General features: G+C 37.9%; 1 protein-coding gene across 1 annotated transcript in view; it reads left to right on the forward strand.

Annotated features, from left to right (window-relative positions):
* LOC138439802 (uncharacterized) overlaps nucleotides 1-17,893 on the forward strand; it is a 96,070-nt gene extending 78,177 nt beyond the window's left edge. Inside the window, exons 6-7 of the mRNA XM_069588887.1 lie at nucleotides 13,201-13,389; nucleotides 17,572-17,893. The gene's annotated coding sequence lies outside the window, so the exon portion shown is untranslated. The remainder of the gene's footprint in view (nucleotides 1-13,200; nucleotides 13,390-17,571) is intronic.
* The last annotated feature ends 1,990 nt before the right edge of the window (nucleotides 17,894-19,883 follow it).

A 19,883-nucleotide genomic window follows, 5' to 3' on the forward strand; every position in this document is an offset into this window, starting at 1 on the left:
ACGTGATGTGAAGAAACACAGAAGTTAAACGGGGAACTGTCTCTCAACACAGACATCCTCAACCAAAAGCATTGAGTTTCCCAGCTCAGCCTTAAAGGTAGAAGGGGTATTCCTTAGAAGAGGTAATATGGAAGAAACTATGCTCAGAGTCTTATAGGCTTGACTATTGTCATAAGAGTTTGGGAACTACCAAAACCCAGGGATTATTATGAATAAAACAATTTGGTTTAACATCTGCCAAATATTTTCCAGATTATCTATTGATTTTACACTTATATATCTTTCCTATTTAAAATTTAGGAAGAGCACAATTACATGATGCTTATAACACAGAGATACAGTCTTGACTAGGACAATCACAATCTAAAGACCACATTTCCCTGAATTGTCCAAATTTCTTTTAGGAATGTTTACAGCTTTGTTTGGTGTTTTATTTTGACATGCACACTGTCAGGTAATAAGGTAGTTCATGCTGTTAGTCAAGGTAATTAACACTAGCTGCTATAACAAACCACTCCCAAGTTTCAGTGACATAATACAAAAAGGTTTTATTTCTTATTCATGTTACAGACCAAAGCAGGTCAGATGGCTCTCCTAGGGGTTCTCTCTTCCAGTGTTGAGTCAGGGATCCAGGCCCATTTTAGCTGGTGGTTTCAGTTCTAGTAGGGGCTCCCAAGTCCTTCAATGGGTGCCCTCCATTTGGTCAACTAACTAGCAAAGAGGGTTGAGGGCCACATGGGGTGTTATAGGGGTCAGAATGTTATATGGGTGGTTATATGACTACCCATATTTCACTGGCCAAAATTACATGACCTGATCTAGATGCAAAGAGTGGGGTAAATGTGACCTTCCTATAGTCTCTGTCATATTTTTTAATAAGAAATGGTCAGTCAGCAATATTTATTGCTGTTTACTGCTACTGCTTCAGTCGTGTCCGACTCTGTGCAACCCCATAGATGGCAGCCCATCAGGCTCTGCCGTCCCTGGGATTCTCCAGGCAAGAACACTGGAGTGGGTTGCCATTTCCTTCTCCAATGCATGAAAGTGAAAAGTGACTTTTGGACTCAGAGGGAGAGGGAGAGGGTGGGATGATTTGGGAGAATGACATTCTAACATGTATACTATCATGTAAGAATTGAATCGCCAGTCTATGTCTGACGCAGGATGCAGCATGCTTGGGGCTGGTGCATGGGGATGACCCAGAGAAATGTTATGGGGAGGGAGGTGGGAGGCAGGTTCATGTTTGGGAACGCATGTAAGAATTAAAGATTTTAAAATTTAAAAAATAAAAAACTAAAAAAAATAAATAAATAAATAAAAAAATCAAGAAAAAAAAAAAAGAAAAGTGAAAGTGAAGTCGCTCAGTCGTATCCGACTCTTAGCGACCCCATGGACTTCAGCCTACCAGGCTCCTCTGTCCATGGGATTTTCCAGGCAAGAGTACTGGAGTGGGGTGCCATTAGATTTAAGTACCATGAAAGTGGAAAGATGGTCAAAAGCCCCATGCTTGGATATAGAGAATGGATTAACGCAAGAAGTCTTTTTGACTTATTTTTTTTAAGCAAATCATTCAGTAATAGGTTGAGTTGGAAGCTCTGTTGTGAGTAAGTTGTTAGAAATAGGGTCACATTTAACCCCTAGAATTAGTATACCAATTATGGTATATGTATCAGATTACATGGATTCTGGGATCATTTTAGATGCCCCAGTTGCTGATAGTGATTGCAAACAGTCCTCCATGTTCAATAACTGAAGAGGGTGGGCCTAAGCAGTCATAGGAACTTGCATATGTTAGGTTAGTTTTTTTTCGGAAGCATAAACATAAGATATTGCATGTGAAGCAGTCAGTGGCATCTTACAGGAGAATAAGGCTGGGACTTGGAATCTGGGTCGAGAAAGCTAGATAAAAGAACAGGAAACAAGTGACAGGACATGATGATTGTCATCAAATTGACAAGGGCTGTTATATAAAATAAGGGGGGAAGAAACGAGCATAATGATAGATTATGTAATGACATTAATAGCTAAAGAAAACATGTTAGAATTACCATGACCTTCTTTTTGTTGCAACAGACATAAATTTATTTGCAAAAGACTTGGTGACCTTGTAATTATGGAATGAAAGCAAATTAAGCAGCTGCTTGCATCCCGAGGTACAATCTTGCTCATTCTCCACCCCAACCCCACCTTGACCCCATTTGTACTTATAAGCAATCCAGTTGCTCAGGTAGCACAATGATGGCAGTAGGGAATTGACAGATTTTTTTTTTAAAATAAGTTTACTGTTTTAATTCTCATGAAGATGCTCTAAGGCAGGCATGATTATCCCTGTTTTAACAGAAGACAAAACTGAAGCACAGTGAAGTTGCATGACTTGATGAAGGACATGTGACTGACTTTGGAGAACTGGAACTGGAAGCCAGGTCTTTTGACTTTGTTTTTTTTTTTTTTTGCCTTGCTTTGTAATAGGGACATGAATATAACGGATTATTATAATCTCTGACCGATATTTTGTGCATTTTATTGAACCATGTGAAGTAGAGTAAAAGATTGATCACTGGAATGGCACAGAAAAGGTAAAACAAAGAAAGAAGAAAGGTGAAATATGGATATGTAACACATGTGCACCCATGGCTGATTCATGTCAACGTATGGCAAAAAATACTACAATGTTGTAATTAGCCTTCAATTAAAATAAATAAATTAATTTTTAAAAAAAGAAAAAAATGTGGATATATACTGATTTTGATCACAGAAAATGCAGGTAATTTTCACTCTACTAGTCAACACTCTCATTCTCTCATTTTTCTTCCTTTCTCATTTATAGATTTATATCTCATCAGTCTCTGGAAAAGCACTGATGGATACTCTTCGGTTGACTCCCAGGAAAGTAATATATAGTGAAATTATTTTTACAGTTTAGCAAAATAGATTGCTTGCTTCTGATTGTGAAGAACCAACAATATTGATAAATGAAAAAAAATCCCTCTAGGTAGTACGTACTTTTATGCTTTATATGAATGGAATCATATTATAAACATTTTCCATAGCCTGCTTTTTTATTTAATGTTATGTCATTGGGTTTCATCCATACTGTTTTGTGTAGGTGTAGTTCTTTTAAGTTTTACTGTCATATGTGAAATTCCATCATGTGTATATACCATAATTTGTCTATCCTTTGTATTTTTGATGGAGTGGCTCAGACAGTAAAGCATCCGCCTGCAATGCGGGAGACCCGGGTTCGATCCCTGGGTTGGGAAGATCCCCTGGAAAAGGAAACAGCAACCCATTCCAGTACTCTTGCCTGGAAAATCCCATGGACCGAGAGGCCTGGTAGGCTACGGTCCATGGGGTCGCAAAGAGTCAGACACGACTGAGTGACTTCACTTTTCACTTGTAGTTTTGACAGACACGAGGGTCGTTTCTGGGTTTTTGCTGTTGCAAGGAAATGCTGGTGAGAACATTCTTTTTCAAGCATTCTGGTGCATGTGTGCATGTATCGCTGTAGAGGAGACATTCTCAGGAGTGTATTAGCTGGGTCAACTATATAGGATTATAAAGTTGCATCAGCATTGTCAGATAATGTCACAGTGTCTTTCCAGAGTGAGTGTTGTAACAGAACGCTGCCAAGAGTCATGTGAAAGTTTTAATTGTTCCACAGCTACCTTTTACACTTATTATTGTCACTTGTATTCAAATCCTGCTAATCTGGGAACTCAGTGTAGTTTTAATTTGTATACCTCAAGTACTAATGAGATTAAACACTGTTTCTTATGTTTTTGGTCCTTCTTGTTTCTATTTGGTCTGAAGATCTTTGCCTATTTTCCATTGGCTTGTCTTTTGATCACTGATTTGAACATGTGTTTTCTTTAAACGTATCTTCTTGATACTAATCATTTGCAGTAGTTTGTGATGCAAGTCTTTTAATTTATGATTTATCTTTTTCATTTTTTAAAATAACTTTTCTGGGTACACACAAGTACTGAATTCTAATGTAGTTGTGTTTATCATTGTTTCTCGTATAATTTGTACTTATTGCGTCGGTTAAGAAGCCTTTTCTATCCTAAGGTTTTGTTGATAGTCTCTTTTATTTTCTTCAAAAATGTTTTTCAATACATGGTTTTCTTGATATATATAGTGTGCTTTAGGAGTATAATTTATTTTTTCTGAATGGTTAACCACTTAGAATTCTGACATTCTCTACCAAATTGAGGTGCCAATGCTGTCATATAACAGATTTCTTGACTTGTGTAATAAAAAAGCCACCCCCTATTCTTAGATCAGATTAAAGAACATTTTGTTATACGGTTGTGATTAAATGTGTTTTCATTGAAAAATAAAGTGTGGTTTAGGTGGATGAATCTAGATCTGTTGAGCAACAGCCAGGAAAATTGTGAAAAAGAACTTTGAGGCAGGGAGACCAGTTAGAAATTTACCACAAGTCAAGAAAATGAGGTTCTGATTCATGCAGACGACATGGTGGTGGAAAGGACAAAAATGTGAGAAGACTTGCAGGAAAAGAACTGACTGTATTTGATGAATAATTGAATGTGGAAAGCAAAGTCAGGTAAATATTAAGTATGACTACAAGTTTTGAACTTGGATGACTCTAGCTTTAGGAAAAACAAGATTACTTCAATGTTAAATTTACCAAAATTAATATGGCTAGGGGTCACTGAGGTAGAAATTTAGGAAGTTTTTGTAGACAAGTTAAATCTGTTGGAAGGATACTTTTAATAAACTTGTTGGATTCTGCATTCTTTTTGTTTCATAGGAATTCTTTATATATTCTAGATATAAATCCTTCTGCCAGGAATATCTTCTTCTCTTTGTGCCCCTTTGTTTTTAATCTTTTTATGGTATCTTTTGAGAAACAAAAGTTCTTTATTTTTATGTAAATTCTGTCAATCATTTCCTTTATGCTGCACATTTTAAGAAATTTTTCTGTGGTGTGAGGTCATGATGATATTTTCCTATATTGTATTTCAATTATATTTTTAACAGTCACATGTAGATATTTAATCCAAACAAAACTGAATATTTATGCTATCAGGTAAGGCTACAATATCATCTTTTCCCCTTATGGATACTCAATTATCCCAGAACTGCCTTGAAAAGTCAATCTCTCCTCCATGAACTTTTAAAACCACCTTGGTCATATATCAATTGATAAACATATGTCTATTTCTAAGCTTTTTACTCTACTTCTCTTCTCTAATTGTCAGTCTGTGTAAACAACACCTGATTTAAATATCTATAACTGTATTGAAAATCTTGATATTCTAGTAAGGCAAGTTTTCTCCCTCAGTTGAAACAGTAGCTTGACAATTTTTTGATCCTTGAATCTCACTACATGCCTCAGCATGTTAATTTGCACACACACACATCTGATGGGATTTTTATTGGCATTGCATTGAATTTACATAACAGTTACAGAGCTGTCATCTATATGACTGTTGTTTGTTGTTTAGTCACTCAGTCTGATTCTTTTGTGACCGCATGGACTGTGGCCCGCCAGGCTTCTCTGTGCGTGGGATTCTCCAGGCAAGAATACTGGCCTGGGTTGCCATTTCCTTCTTCACATCTGTATGATATTACTCTTTTATTTCATGGGCATGATATAGCTCTTGATTTATTCAGGTCTTTAATGTTCTTTAGCATAGCTTTATATTTTTGTCCATAATGATTTTGCATATTTTTATTAAGTCTATTTCTGAGTATTCTATAAATTTTTATTTTGGTTTCAAAAATATTTTTCAGTTATGTATTATTGATGTATAAAATGTAATAGATTTTACCCTGCAAATTTACTACTCTTCTTATTCTAGAAATTATCTACAGTTCTGTTGAATTTTCATAACATTCATATCTTGTGAAAGTAATGATATTTTAATTTCTTCCCCTGTATTCTGTCTATTGTTAATTTCCTTTTGGTATTGGCTAGAAATTCCAGTAAAAAGCTGAAAAATTGGGCATTCTAGTCATTATCCTGATCAAGAAGGGAAAGTTTTAATCATTGAGTATGACATTTAGTGGTAGTTTTTGTAAATACTCTTTATTAGGTAAAGACAATTTGCTAATTGAAAAAAAAAATCAAGGTTGAATTACTGGGCTGGGCCAAGAAAAAGGGAAATAGAATGGGAAAGGAGAGTCTATTGAGTTTTTTTATTCCACTTTTAATAGCTTTAATTTCTAAATGTTCTATGTAGTTCCCACACCTTTTCTTTCTTTCCTTTCATCCTTCTTTCCTTTCCTTTATCCTTCTCTTCCTCCTTCCTTCCTTCTTCCTCGCTCTCTCAAACCAGTTTTGTCTTTTTAAAACATTCATTATTATTTTTCTCTTATATTTTCATTGTCCTTTTAATTTTTAAAATAGATAAGTTTAATATTTCATCCCTGTCTTCTAAATCCAATATCTGAAACCTTTACATATCTGACTTTGCTATCTGTTGTTTCTATTACCACTGACTCTAGGTGGCTTGTTTCCTGATACGTTGTATAAGTTTTTAAAAATTTATTGTTTTATGTATTTATTTGTTTTTGGTTGTTCTGGGTCATTGTTGCTGTATGCAATCTTTCTCTAGCTGTAGCAAGCAGAGGCTACTCTCTAGTTGTGCTGCACAAGCTTCTCACTGCAGTGGCTTATCTTGTGGAGCAGAGTCTTGGGTGCCCAGGCTTCAGTAGTTACAGCTTTCAGGCTCTAGAGCACAGCCTCGGTAGTTGTGGCACACAGACTTAGTTGCCCCATGGCGTGTGGGATCCTCCCAGACCAGGGATCGAACCTGTGTCTCCTGCTCTGGTAGGTGAATTCTTCACCGGTGAGCCACCAGGGAAGACCTGTGTGAGTTTTTAAACTATAAGTTCATATTTTTGGGGAATTTTATCTTTAAAATTTATAAAGCCCTGTATTTGCAATTTATATCTCCAGGGACTACTTGCTTTTGCTTCTGCCAAATTTTGGGGAACTCTGCCAACATAGAAACACTTGAAATTTTTTTGCCTGAGGATTTTTTGGATGTACCCAGGTGGTGCGAGATTGAGCTACCAGTTCAAGTGAGGGCCAGCTTGGAGGTAGGAATTCTAAGGGGCTATTTAGTGTTTGCTTCTACCCAATGACACATTTTATAATAGGCCATTTTCCTTGCTGTCCTCTGGATTTATTTCTAGTTCACATATACCGGGAAAGTTTAGGCCTGTGAGGTACCTGATTTATTAAGGCATCTCCTATCAGATTGCTCATCTTGGTCAGGTAGCTCCCAGGATTTATCTCCTTGTAATCTATGAATATGGAAACCCAAATTCACCTCCATGGGCAAATGTCCTCAAAGTGAAAGCCAGAGCCAAAGTTCAGCTTACTTCTTTGGATTCCTGTATTTACTCAATTTTTGGCTTCTGAGGGGCCTTATTTTTTTGCTAATATGAGATATACCTTAAAATTTTTTCTTTATTTTAATTATTTTCAGTGGCATGGTGTCATGGGTCACATTACTGAAAATGGATTTTTTCCTAGTCCTTGAAAATAATTTATTCCTATAATAAGTTTAGATTGGCATGAAAAAAAAATGAGAGGTTGCTTTATGAATAATAGATAGCATAAATATACGACCAGAGACTAGACATTTATTCATTTATTCACGCTCTTATACATATTTACTGAGAACTCTGCAATGTGAGGTGCTATGTTATACTGCAGAAGCTGCCAGAAAGTATATTGAAAGGTCCTTGGATTTCAAAGATCATTTGATCATCTATAGGTGTAAATAATACATTTAATAAATATCATATAAACTAAATGCTCATACCCAACTGGGGAACTAAAATCATTATTTGAAAAGTGATATTTTAGCTTACTTTGTAGGATAGACAGGGGGAGATACCTGGACATTCATTTCAGGTAAATGACCAAAGAATGTGAACAAAGGTGTAGAGATAAAAAATCATGGAGCAGCTGAGATAATTGCATGTTATCTCATAAGCGATTGGATCATAAGCAATTTCAAGGAAATGGTTAATGACAAGGATTGAAAGTTAGGCTGAGGCCAGAACAAGAAGGGCTGTGAATTCTAAGCCCTGTCATTTGAGCTTAAATTAGTGGGGGACTGAGAGTCATTAATAGATGTATTAACTTCTCAATTTTATACAGTTTAAAATGTGTCATTTATGTGGGGCTAATAGTAGAATCAAGACTTAGCTAAATTCAGGATTTCCCTGAGGTCCAGTGGCTAAGACTCCGTGCTCCCAATGCAGGGGAGCTGGGTTCGACCCCTAGGCAGGGAGCTGGATCCCATGTGCCACAACAAAGATTTCACATGCTGCATAAAGATTGAAGATCCCATGTGCCACAACTAGACCTGGCCTTGTCAAATAAATAAAATATCTAAAACCAAAAAGTTAGCTGCTGCTGCTACTGCTGCTAAGTCACTTCAGTCGTGTCCGACTCTGTGTGAACCCATAGACGGCAGCCTAAGAGTTAGCTAAACTCTAGCAATTATAAACAGGGGTAAACTAGAGTGAGAAGAAGAATGGGGGTGTGAAACAAGTAAAAATGTTGGTGTTTATTCAGGGTGTCTGATATGAATAATCTTGATTTCTGACAATGGCTTAATGTGGTTTATATAATTACTTTCTTCCATTGCTTAGAAAAAAAAAAAATTTTCTGAATAGGTTTGAAACCACATCTTGGTTTTTCTTCCATGAGTAACATTCGTCTGAGTTGTAACACTGAACGGTATTTAGAAACAGATTTTCCCCCTCATTTTGAAGAGGAAGAACTGAGCTGGTTCCTGCTCAGTTTTGCTTATCTTACTTTTTAGGTTATGATGTTAGTTTAACAAAGCATCTCTATCAATTTCTCAGGCCACTCCATTTTATTAATAAGGAAAAGAATCATTAACTGTCAATCAGGATTTGTAGTATCAAAATTCAAGGTCTACTTTATAAATGCTAAGGATCAGAAAATTATAAAAGGAACACTAATAGGCATATTGCAAATGGCTAATGTAATTTTAATTCCTGAACCAAGACGAAAAGTGAAAATATATGTCTTTCTTTACTGTAGTACCAAAACCTCATTAGGATTTGGACAGCATGTGGGGAAGTGTCACAGCTGAGGCTTTCTCAGGCAAAATACATTAACATTACAAATGAAACTTGTTCTGAATCTATCTCAAGGAGCATTTCATCTCAGAGGTATAGTAAGAATTACATTAGCAGTAGTTATTAAGCTCTGTTGAATAATTCTGTGTTTTAAAAAAAGAAAGTGACCTTTCGTATCTCTCAGAGGGGTAATAGCTCTACAGATACATTTAAAATAAAGCTAATTGGGACAGGACAAAAGATTTACAAGATTATGTGAAGAAATTTGGTAATCAGTTGAAAAAGGCAAAGTATCTTCAACAAAGCATTTCATAATATTAGACAGATGTCTGACCTTTGTTATTTCCTAATCAAACATCTTCATCTTCGGTTACAGGTTGTAAATGGGGAGTGGAGGACAGGAAAATACTGTTGAAAGTTTTCAGTTTTGCACTGTTTTGAAACATGGGCACAATTTGTACCACAGACTCAATAACTAGCATAGCTATTGTTTTTCTTCAGTTATCTGAGTTACATATTTTTCATGTTTTGACATGTTGAAATCTGGGTGTTTTCTAAAAGGCAGTGTCAAAAGAAACATGCTGCAATTTCTGTGCTTCTTAGTGGTCATTATCTTTGTGACTAACATTACAGTCATATGTGGTAGCATTCAGATGCCTATATTAACTTAAGTTTAAATCTATAATATTGCTTTAAATGTTTTTAAAAGAGATATCATTGTAATACTGAAAGGAAATGTTATTTTTTTAATGAAAATTTTTTTTTGTTTAAAAATTTTTTATTTTGTACTGAGGTACAGGCAATTAACAATGTTGAGATGGATTCAGGTGAACAATGAAGGGACTCAGCGATATGTATATATATACAAGGAAACATTATTTTATATAAAGAAGGACTATTAAATGCCAAGCAGTGAAATCAGAGGTAACAGAAAACTGCCAAATCTACTGCATATATCATGGCATTTCAAAGCCAGGAAAGGTTCTATGACAGATTCGTGGTCTTAAAGGATTATTACTCAGGTGCCAAGCCTCTGTTTGTCAAAAGCTTCTGGATGACTTTCAGGAGAAGATAATTTACTTATAGTTGATAGGTAATTCAATGATGGAAAAAGTAAAACTATCAGCTTAGCAAAATAGGAAATACAAACAGAAGTCTAAAATTATACTGCCAATCTTAAAGATGCCCAAGAGGTCAAGATCACAAGCATGGATTATAAAAAGCAAATCACAAGAGTCAAAAATCAACTCAGAATACTAAGTGGGAAGGCACTGGAACTCAGATATCATTTTAATGATGGAGAAAGTGTTGTCTCTAATTACATGAATAAAAATATAGCATCATGAGCATGAAAGCGACTGGAAATACATTTAATTTACTGTTTTATTTTGAAAACATAGCAAATACTTAGAAACACATGAAGATCACTGAGATCCAAGATAGATTTACTATCTCTAAATTATTTCACACTAATATAAGATTCTATTTTGATTGGGTTGTTAAGTTGAGCTGGGATGACAAATCTGTATTTGAGTAAGACACAACAAATTGTGTTCTTGCGAACAAAATGGAGAAATATGGCCTAGACTACATAGTGTATTAAAGGCTGATGCAGTCTGGTGAGTATGTTGATAACATCTAGAAAGATGGTTCTAGTGGTTTGTACGTGACTCTTTGCTATGTTTCCTTCCATGCAGTGTAATTTGTTGGCAACTTGAACACATGGAAACTTTCTTGTAAAACTTGCAGTTATAAAAATGGAGCAGAGATAAAAAATACTTTGGAATAAATAAATATCTCTAAAAAAATTTGACAGAGTAATGGACTTAATCCAGAAAGATTAATTTTATAAGGGGTAATTAAAAATTCCAAATCTGGATATATAAACTGAATTTGTTCAGATAAGCTAGTTCATTATTTCTAAGCATTTTGTTATATCTCTCTAAGTCTCAGTTTCCCTATGTGTAAAATGGGAATATTAATACTAACTACTTAACTGTTTGAAGTGAGAGCTCAGCACAGTGTTGGCACATACTAAGTATCAATAGGTGCTGCTACTTCCCCAGAAATCCTGGGACAGACCAAATTCTGCCACTTATAGGGTATTTGACCTTAGGTAAGGTACTTTGGGCTTCCCTGGTGGCTCAGATGGTAAAGAATCCACTTGCAATGTGGGAGACCTGGGTTCGATCCCTGGGTTGGGAAGATCCCTTGGAGAAGGGAACGGTTACCTACTCCAGTACTCTGGCCTGGAGAATTTCATGAACTGTATAGTCCATGAAGTCACAAAGAGTCAGACACGACTGAGCGACTTTCACTCACTTACTCACATTTAATTCTTTCCCTGGTAGCTCAGTCGGTAAAGAATCTGCCTGTAGTGCAGGAAATATGGGTTCAATCCCTGGGTCAGGAAGATCCCCTGGAGAAGGAAATGGCAAACCACTTCAGTATCCTTGCCTGGAAAACCCTATGGATAGAGGAGCCTGCGGGCTGCAGTCCATAGGGTCCCAAGGAGTCTGGCACGACTGAGCAACTAACACTTTCACTTTCTTTTCAAGGTACTTGTTCTTTCTAAACCTCATTTTCCTCATTTGCAAGTGGCATAAAAATAGTGCCTTTCTCACAGGTGGTTGTCAGGAAAATTAAATGAGATGATGCATATGAGGCCCTCTTCAAGGTACTTAGCACTGTGAACTCCTAGTGAATATTAGCAATCAGAGTGAACATTGGTGCAACTTTCAGAAAAATCCACCTGGACATGAAGTTAAGAAAACTATAGTCTGTCTAGAATAAATTGATGCTTTTGAACTGTGGTGTTGGAGAAGACTCTTGAGAGTCCCTTGGACTGCAAGGAGATCCAACCAGTCCATTCTAAAGATCAGTCCTGGGTGTTCATTGGAAGGAATGATGCTAAAGCTGAAACTCCAGTACTTTGGCCACCTCATGCGAAGAGTTGACTCATTGGAAAAGACTCTGATGCTGGGAGGGATTGGGGGCAGGAGGAGAAGGGGAACGACAGAGGATGAGATGGCTGGATGGCATCACTGACTCAATGGATGTGAGTTTGAGTGAACTCTGGGAGTTGGTGATGGACAGGGAGGCCTGGCATGCTGCGATTCATTGGGTTGCAAAGAGTCGGACATGACTGAGCGACTGAACTGACTCATACTTCTACTCTATTGGATGCTAAATCTATGCTAGTACCTCAGTTTAAATGTATGCTTTCGAGAGGAATATTGGAAAATTGAGGTGAATGTAAAGTCATATCATGTGAAAAATTGTGGAAGAAATTGGGGACACTTATTTTGGAGAAAAGAAGATTATGATAGAAGAAGATATTGGAAGGGTTGTCACTGAAAGAGGAATGGGGCTGGCCCTGTTTGGGCCCGAGTTAGAACTGTGACTGTGACACAGATGTTTTGCTCCCCTGAAGAAAGACTTCTTTACATGACTGTCTGCAAAGGTAGTGACTTTTCAGTCACTGAAATGTTTTTTAAAGTCTGAAAAGTCATTTGAGGGAGACTTGCCAAGAGGATTCAGGGATTTGAGATGGGATTTGGCTCAGTGATCTTTAAAGGCCAATCCTTTCCTGAGGTTCAGTTGTTGACTTCTTTACAGTGCTTAACATTTAAAACCTTAAAAAAAAAAAAATCTGCATCCACTCACCTAGTCTTTTCTTCCAAATTATTTGACTGAAGTCACTTACATGAAATAAAAATTGCATATCCCTGACCTTTAAGGGGCTAGAATTTATTTCCTTCCATGCTCTTATCTCGGTAAATGGATTTGCAGAATCTGTGCATGCCAATCATACTTGTGTTTCTTTTGGAATAGGGAAGTGGATAAAATGATAAAGGAATTGTCAGGTCACAGGATTTCTAATGGCTCAGCTTTAGTTGCTAGCAATGTTCCTGTTTCACCTAATATCAATATTAGCTAATAGGCATGCAAATATTGAATATATGGTTCACAGACAAGCTGGTTATTGCAGAGGGCAGAGGATTCTTGGAACAATGTATGTACAAAAAAAAATTGTATTGACATTTATCTAACTCAGCATAATACTCTGCTTCCAAATGGTTTAACTTTTCTTTGATTTTTCAGTTCATGCCTCCTGGCCTCAGAATTATGTGCTGAAAAACTCAAGGACCAATCCTCTGCTTTTATATTGATTAACAAATAAATCATGAGTGGCTCTGAAGGACAATGAAGGGATCTCCTCCAGTGGGTACAATCCTTATGGTGAACTTTACCAAGAAGGTGACATTATGTCAGCTCTACACCAGCTCACAGGTAATAGCTAAAAGTTTGGCCATTTGGTGAAGGAATCTGGAAAGAATAGGATTGGAGGTTTGCTGATAAGGAGGATTTGGGAAGAATTATGTGAATGTATCTCTTGAAATGGGCCTAGCCTGTATCCCATGTGAATTTTCCCATGTTCAATGACCAGGTAAACCAGATGACTCACCATTGATGTCAGTCAGCTTCTTTCCCTAGTGACCTTACTGTGTCAATGAGCTTATAAACAATAGTGCATCATAGCAGTGATGATGATTGGATATGCCTCCATAAAGAAATTGATTGCCTCTCTCTGAGGTTGACCTGGCTCTCCCACTATGGCTAAATGCCAATCAGCCAGATGTAGAGACCAATAGAAAGCTCTCCATATTGTATAACAATGAGAGGGCAGCCTACCTGCTGGTTGATTATACTGAGTCCTTTCCATTATGGAGTCAACAGTATTCTGTCCTCACTGGAATAAACACAATCTGGTTCTGGTTTGTTTTCCTGGGCCATTTTGCTGAGTCTGTTGACTTAATGCCTTATTTACATCTTGCCTTATTATACCATGTGTTCTCATAGAATATTGTTTTTATCAAGAAACTCATTTCACAGCAAAATAATTAAGGCCAGTGCTCTGGGTTTCACTAGTAGTTCCATAAAACCTTCACTCAAAGGCCCCAGACTTACAGCATAGCAGAATGATCCAAGGAACCAACTTACTGAATCAGCTGGGAAATAATGCGTTTTGACATTAGGATGGTATCCTTCGGTATAAAATATACAATATTATCTGAACTAGTGACTAATATGTGATGCTGTTTCTCCCCAAACCAGGACATATTGGCCCAGAAATCAAGGAGTACAATGTGGGTGGTATTTCTCATTACTATGCTGAATGATCAAAGCACAAAATTTTCCTTCCCAAGTCCAGGTCCTGCTAGCCTGAAGGTCTTAGTATTCAGTGGATAAATATTCCACTGGGGGAGATAAGTGAACTGAAAATTGGGATGTTAAGACTGCCATTTGGCTTTTTGGGCTCCTCCTGCCAATGGGCCAGGAAGAAAAATAAAGTTTACTAGAGTGATTAACTATGAGTTTCTAAGATGGAGCTCAGGAATTCCTCTGGAGTACCTCCTAGTATTGTGATATCCAGTGCCGAAAGTTAATGGCAGACCACAGCAACCCCATATAGCAAGTATCGCTAAGGTTCAGACCTACTCAGGGACTAGGCTTTGATCAACCTATTTGCCAAAGAACCATGACCAGCTGAGGAGCTGTCTGAGCATGAATGAAACTTGGAGGAAGAAAGTGATCAATGCCACAGATAATCTCAGAAGCAATTGAAGAAATGGAAATGATTGTCCCAGAAATGGAAATGATTCTTCCTTATTTTTCTATGTATATAATCATATATTAATTTTTCTTATATTAATATAAGTCTCATTTGGGGAGAAACAGCATCACATATTAGTCACTAGTTCAGAAAATATTGTATCTTTTACACTGAAGGATACCACCCTAATGTCAAAAGGCATTATTTTCCAGCTGACTCAGTAAATTGGTTACTTGGATCATTCTACTATGCTGTAAGTCAGGTGCTTTTGAGTGAAGGTTTTGTGGAATTACTAGTGAAACCCAAGAGCACTGGCCTTAATTATTTTACTGTGAAACAAGTTTCTTCATGACCCAGATAACCACGATGGTGTGACCACTCACCTAGAACCAGACATCCTGGAATGTGAAGTCAAGTGGGCCTTAGGAAGCATCACTGCAAACAAGGCTAGTGGAGGTGATGGAATTCCGGTTGAGCTATTTCAAATCTTAAAAGATGATGCTGTGAAAGTGCTGCACTCAATATGTCAGCAAATTTGGAAAACTCAGCAGTGGCCACAGGACTGGAAAAGGTCAGTTTTTATTCCAGTCCCTAAGAAAGGTAATGCCAAAGAATGCTCAAACTACTGCACAACTGTACTCATCTCACACGCAAGCAAAGTAATGCTCAAAATTCTCCAAGCTAGCCTTTAACAGTACGTGAATGGAGAACTTCCAGATATACAAGCTGGATTTAGAAAAGTCAAAACCAGAGATCAAATTGCCAACATTTGTTGGATCATCAAAAAAGCAAGAGAGTTCCAGAAAAACATCTACTTCTGCTTTATTGACTATGCCAAAGCCTTTGACTGTGTGGATCACAATAAACTGTGGAAAATTCTTCAAGAGATGGGCATACCAGACCACCTGATCTGCCTCCCGAGAAATCTGTATGCAGGTCAAGAAAAAAGTTAGAACTGGACATGGAACAACAGACTGGTTCCAAATAGGGAAAGGAGTATGTCAAGGCTGGTATATTGTCATCTTGCTTATTTAACTTATATGCAGAGTACATCATGAGAAATGCTGGACTGGATGAAGCACAAACTGGAATGAAGATTGCCGGGAGAAATAGCAATAACCTCAGATATGCAGATGACACCACTCTTATGGCAGAAAGTGAAGAGCTAAAGAGCCTCTTGATGAAAATGAAAGAGGAGAGCGAAAAAGTTGGCCTAAAACTCAACATTCAGGAAACTAAGATCATGGCATCTGGTCCCATCACTTCATGGCAGATAGATGGGGAAACAGTGGAAACAGTGTCAGACTTTATTTTCTTGGGCTCCAAAATCACTGCAGATGGTGACTGCAGCCATGAAATTAAAAGACGCTTGCTCCTTGGAAGACAAGTTATGACCAATCTAGATGGCATATTAAAAAGCCAAGATATTACTCTGCCAACAAAGGTTTGTCTAGTGAAAGCTATGGTTTTTCCAGTAGACCTGTATGGATGTGAGAGTTGGACTATAAAGAAAGCTGAGTGCCGAATAATTGATGCTTTTGAACTGTGGTGTTGGAGAAGACTCTTGAGAGTTCCTTGGACTGAAGGAGATCCAACCAGTCCATCCTAAAGGAAATCAACCTTGAATATTCATTGGAAGGACTGATGTTGAAGCTGAAACTTCAATACTTTGGCCACCTGATGCAGAGCTGACTCATAAGAAAAGACTCTGATGCTGGGAAAGATTGAAGGTGGGAGGAGTGGGGGATGACAGAAGATGAGATGGTTGGATGGTATCACTGACTCAATGGACATGAGTCTGAGTAAACTCTGGGAGTTGGTGATGGACAGGGAGGCCTGGTGTGCTGCAGTCCATGGGGTTGCAAACAGTTGGATACTACTGAGTGACTGAACTGAACTGAATTGATTGATCAGATAATCAGTGCTGCTGCTGCTAAGTCACTTCATAATCAGTAATCAGCTGAATAACCTGCAGTTAAATTCTAAAATAAATAAGTAGAAAGGAACCACAGAGTTTTCTCAGAATTTTCCTTTCTCTACCAGTCTGCATGCTGGTATTAATTACTTAAGGTCAACATGTTTTCTCTAGGTGAAAATCCTATGAGAAAATCACTTATTGAAAGTGGCAAATTGTCCCATTTAGGAAAATTTGTAATTGTCATGTAAGCTCAGGTGACTGGGATGACTTTTATTTTTTACAAGGAAAGAAATTGTTTTCAATCCATTAACCATGTTGTTAGGTCCCACTTAGGTGACAAAAATAATAATGTAATTGACTCAGATTCTGAATGGATTAACTAATAAAAACATATAAAGAAAGTAGTAACAAAATAAGAAAATATAGGCATCTATGTGATCTTGCAAAGGTACAGTATCTCTGAGCATAAAACAAAGGAAGAACTCACAAGAGGAAATGTGGCAATATTTGAGTACGTAAAAATGACAGTCTTCTGCAGAAAAGGTCACCAGAAACAAAATCAAAAAGAAGACTACAGACAGAGGAGCATTTGTGACATATATGGTAAGCAAAGGTATAATATATAAAACTTACAAAGACTGCTTACAAATCAATAAAAAAGACTGAACTTCAATAGAAAAATGGTCAAAGAGTGTCAGTGAAAAATTCACACACCAACACGAGAAGGAACTATATAGCTAGTAAATATATGTGAGAAATTAGTCAGTGTTACTGAAAGAAGCTCTTTTGCCCCTTTTCTGCTTGCTCATTCCTGTTCCTCTCTAACCCTAAAAGAATCTAATTATAGGAATGAGATCACTAGACAATTTAACTTTGCTCCTGACTTATATTCTACTGAATGCACACCATGCCATACCTAACCTGTGAATTCTTTCCCTAGATTAAAAGAAGAATGAATCATTAAATAGTCAAGCATGACCAGCTGTGTACCCCCAGCAGCCCCCTTTGCAATACTGCAGGCAGATGACATGGGCAAGGTGACATCTGAAGAAAAGATAAAGAGGAGTCAGCTGGTCTGTGCATGGTGAAGAATGATGCAGAATCTAAGCTTGTACCTTGGTAATTCACTGATATTCTTTCCCCCCTTTCCCGTCAAAAACTCTCATGGCCGAGCAGAATCTGGAGAGTTGGTTCTGGCACATGAGTCCTCTTTCTCTTCAGATTGCCGGCCTTCTGATTAAAGCAAACTTTTCTTTCATCAACACTTAGCTCTCCATTATTGGCTTTTGAGTGGTGAGCAGCTGAACATGAGTTTGGTAACATTACTAAATAAAATATACTATACATTTACAAAATATTAACACAGTCACATTTTTCTCTTTTACAAAAATGGCAGATATACAAAGCATTATAATTTAGAAAGTTATGAAATAAGAACTCATAAACTGCTGATAGCAACTGATAAATTTTTTTTTTAGGAATTTGTGCACTATTCACCAAAACTTAAAAATGTACATGCTATGTAATCCAATGATTTCAATTTTAGAAAAGCATCACAGAAAATTAAAAGGAGATGTATATGCATCATAAAATTACTGTTGTTGTTCAGTCACTAAGTTGTGTCCGGCTCTTTGTGACACAATGGACTGGAGCATGCCAGGCTTCCCTGTCCTTCACTATCTCCTAGAGTTTTGTCAAACTCATGTCCACTGAGTTGCTGATGTTATCCAATCATCTCATCCTTTGTCACCCCCTTCTCCTCCTGCCCCCAATCTTTCCCAGCATTAAGGTCTTTTCCAATGAGTTGGCTCTTTGCATCAGGTGGCCAAAGTATTTGAGCTTCAGCTTTAGCATCAGTCCTACTAGTGAATAACCCTGTATAACAGAGTTGAACTATTAATAACATTGAATACTTGAGAAACAGTGCCTAATATCCAAAAGTAAATTATATATAATCCAAACAGTAGAATATATTATAAGGTTACTTAAGTTGTGCTGTCAGAGACTTTAATGACTTGAGAAAATATTAATACTAAGGAAAAAATAAAAGTGTACAAATTATAATCCCAGTTTTGCAGCACACATGCAATTAAATGCCAAGGAAATACCTTAACATGCTAATACCACTAATAGTATTATCTCTGGGTGGTGGGTTCCCTAGTGATTTTATGTTCTTCCTGATAGTCTTCAATATTTTCCAAAATGTTAACAGTAAACATACTTTATTGTTATAGTCAGAACACATGAAACAGGAGAGAGAGAAGGAGAGAGAGAAAGGGACCTGCACATTTTATGTGGAAGTGCTTATTAAAGGGACATTAGGGGCGTGCCACAGGCAATTCAAACCAACTTACATTGGGTCTGCCAGGTAGATTTTTCTAGGTGCTCAATTAAAAGAAATCTGGGTGCTCCTTTTGAAGAGCAGGATAAGTCATCCATTCAGAGAATTTTAGAGGAAGGGATCCCCAACACTAAGGAAGCTGTAATGTTCGTCTTGCTCACCACTTGGTGCCTACCACCCAACTCAACATGTTTTTGAATGAAGAAAAAGACTACCCCAGTTATCGTACAGATTCCAGGAACAAAAGGACTTACTTGCCCAAGCTTGCACAGTTATCCCCATTAAGTAACACCAGTAGCATCCATGGTTCCTTACTACTGCTTTCAACGCCTACCACATCTACTCCTTGTCAGGCACTCTCGGGTGCTTTACAATGTATCAACTTATTCAACCCTCGTAACAACCTATGGGTTAGGAATTGTCATTATTCTCATCAAGTAAGTGAGAATACTGAGTCACAACCTGGATCTAAATTTCATTCCCCTTTTCTTCCCCGCCATTTGATGCACATCCAAATCACCCCCAAATTCGATCTGACGCCAGCTAGTTGGATTCTTACGAAAGGATGCTCCTGCGGCTCATCTGGGTGTGTTTGTGCGTGACGCGGGAAGTAGGAAGCATTTAAAGACCGGCCGCCGGAAAACAATGTCCCGAGGTCCTGGATTTTACTCTGGCTCGCCCCCGGAGCGCCCCTCCTGGTGGACCGAGGGGACCGGGGACGGGAGACACTCCGGCCTCTCTCCCCCTCTACAGTGTAATGAAGCTCTAGCCCCCGGCGACCACGCGGCGCCCCAGGACCGGAGGGGCTGGGCCGCAGACCCCGCCCGCTGCACCTGCTCCCGGGCTCCCGCGTCCCCGCCCCGCGTCCCGCCCCCGCGCCGCGCCCGCGCCCCGCGGTCCCTCCCTCCGGC

Source organism: Ovis canadensis, chromosome 4 (assembly GCF_042477335.2).
Source record: "Ovis canadensis isolate MfBH-ARS-UI-01 breed Bighorn chromosome 4, ARS-UI_OviCan_v2, whole genome shotgun sequence".
Lineage (NCBI taxonomy): Eukaryota > Metazoa > Chordata > Mammalia > Artiodactyla > Bovidae > Ovis > Ovis canadensis.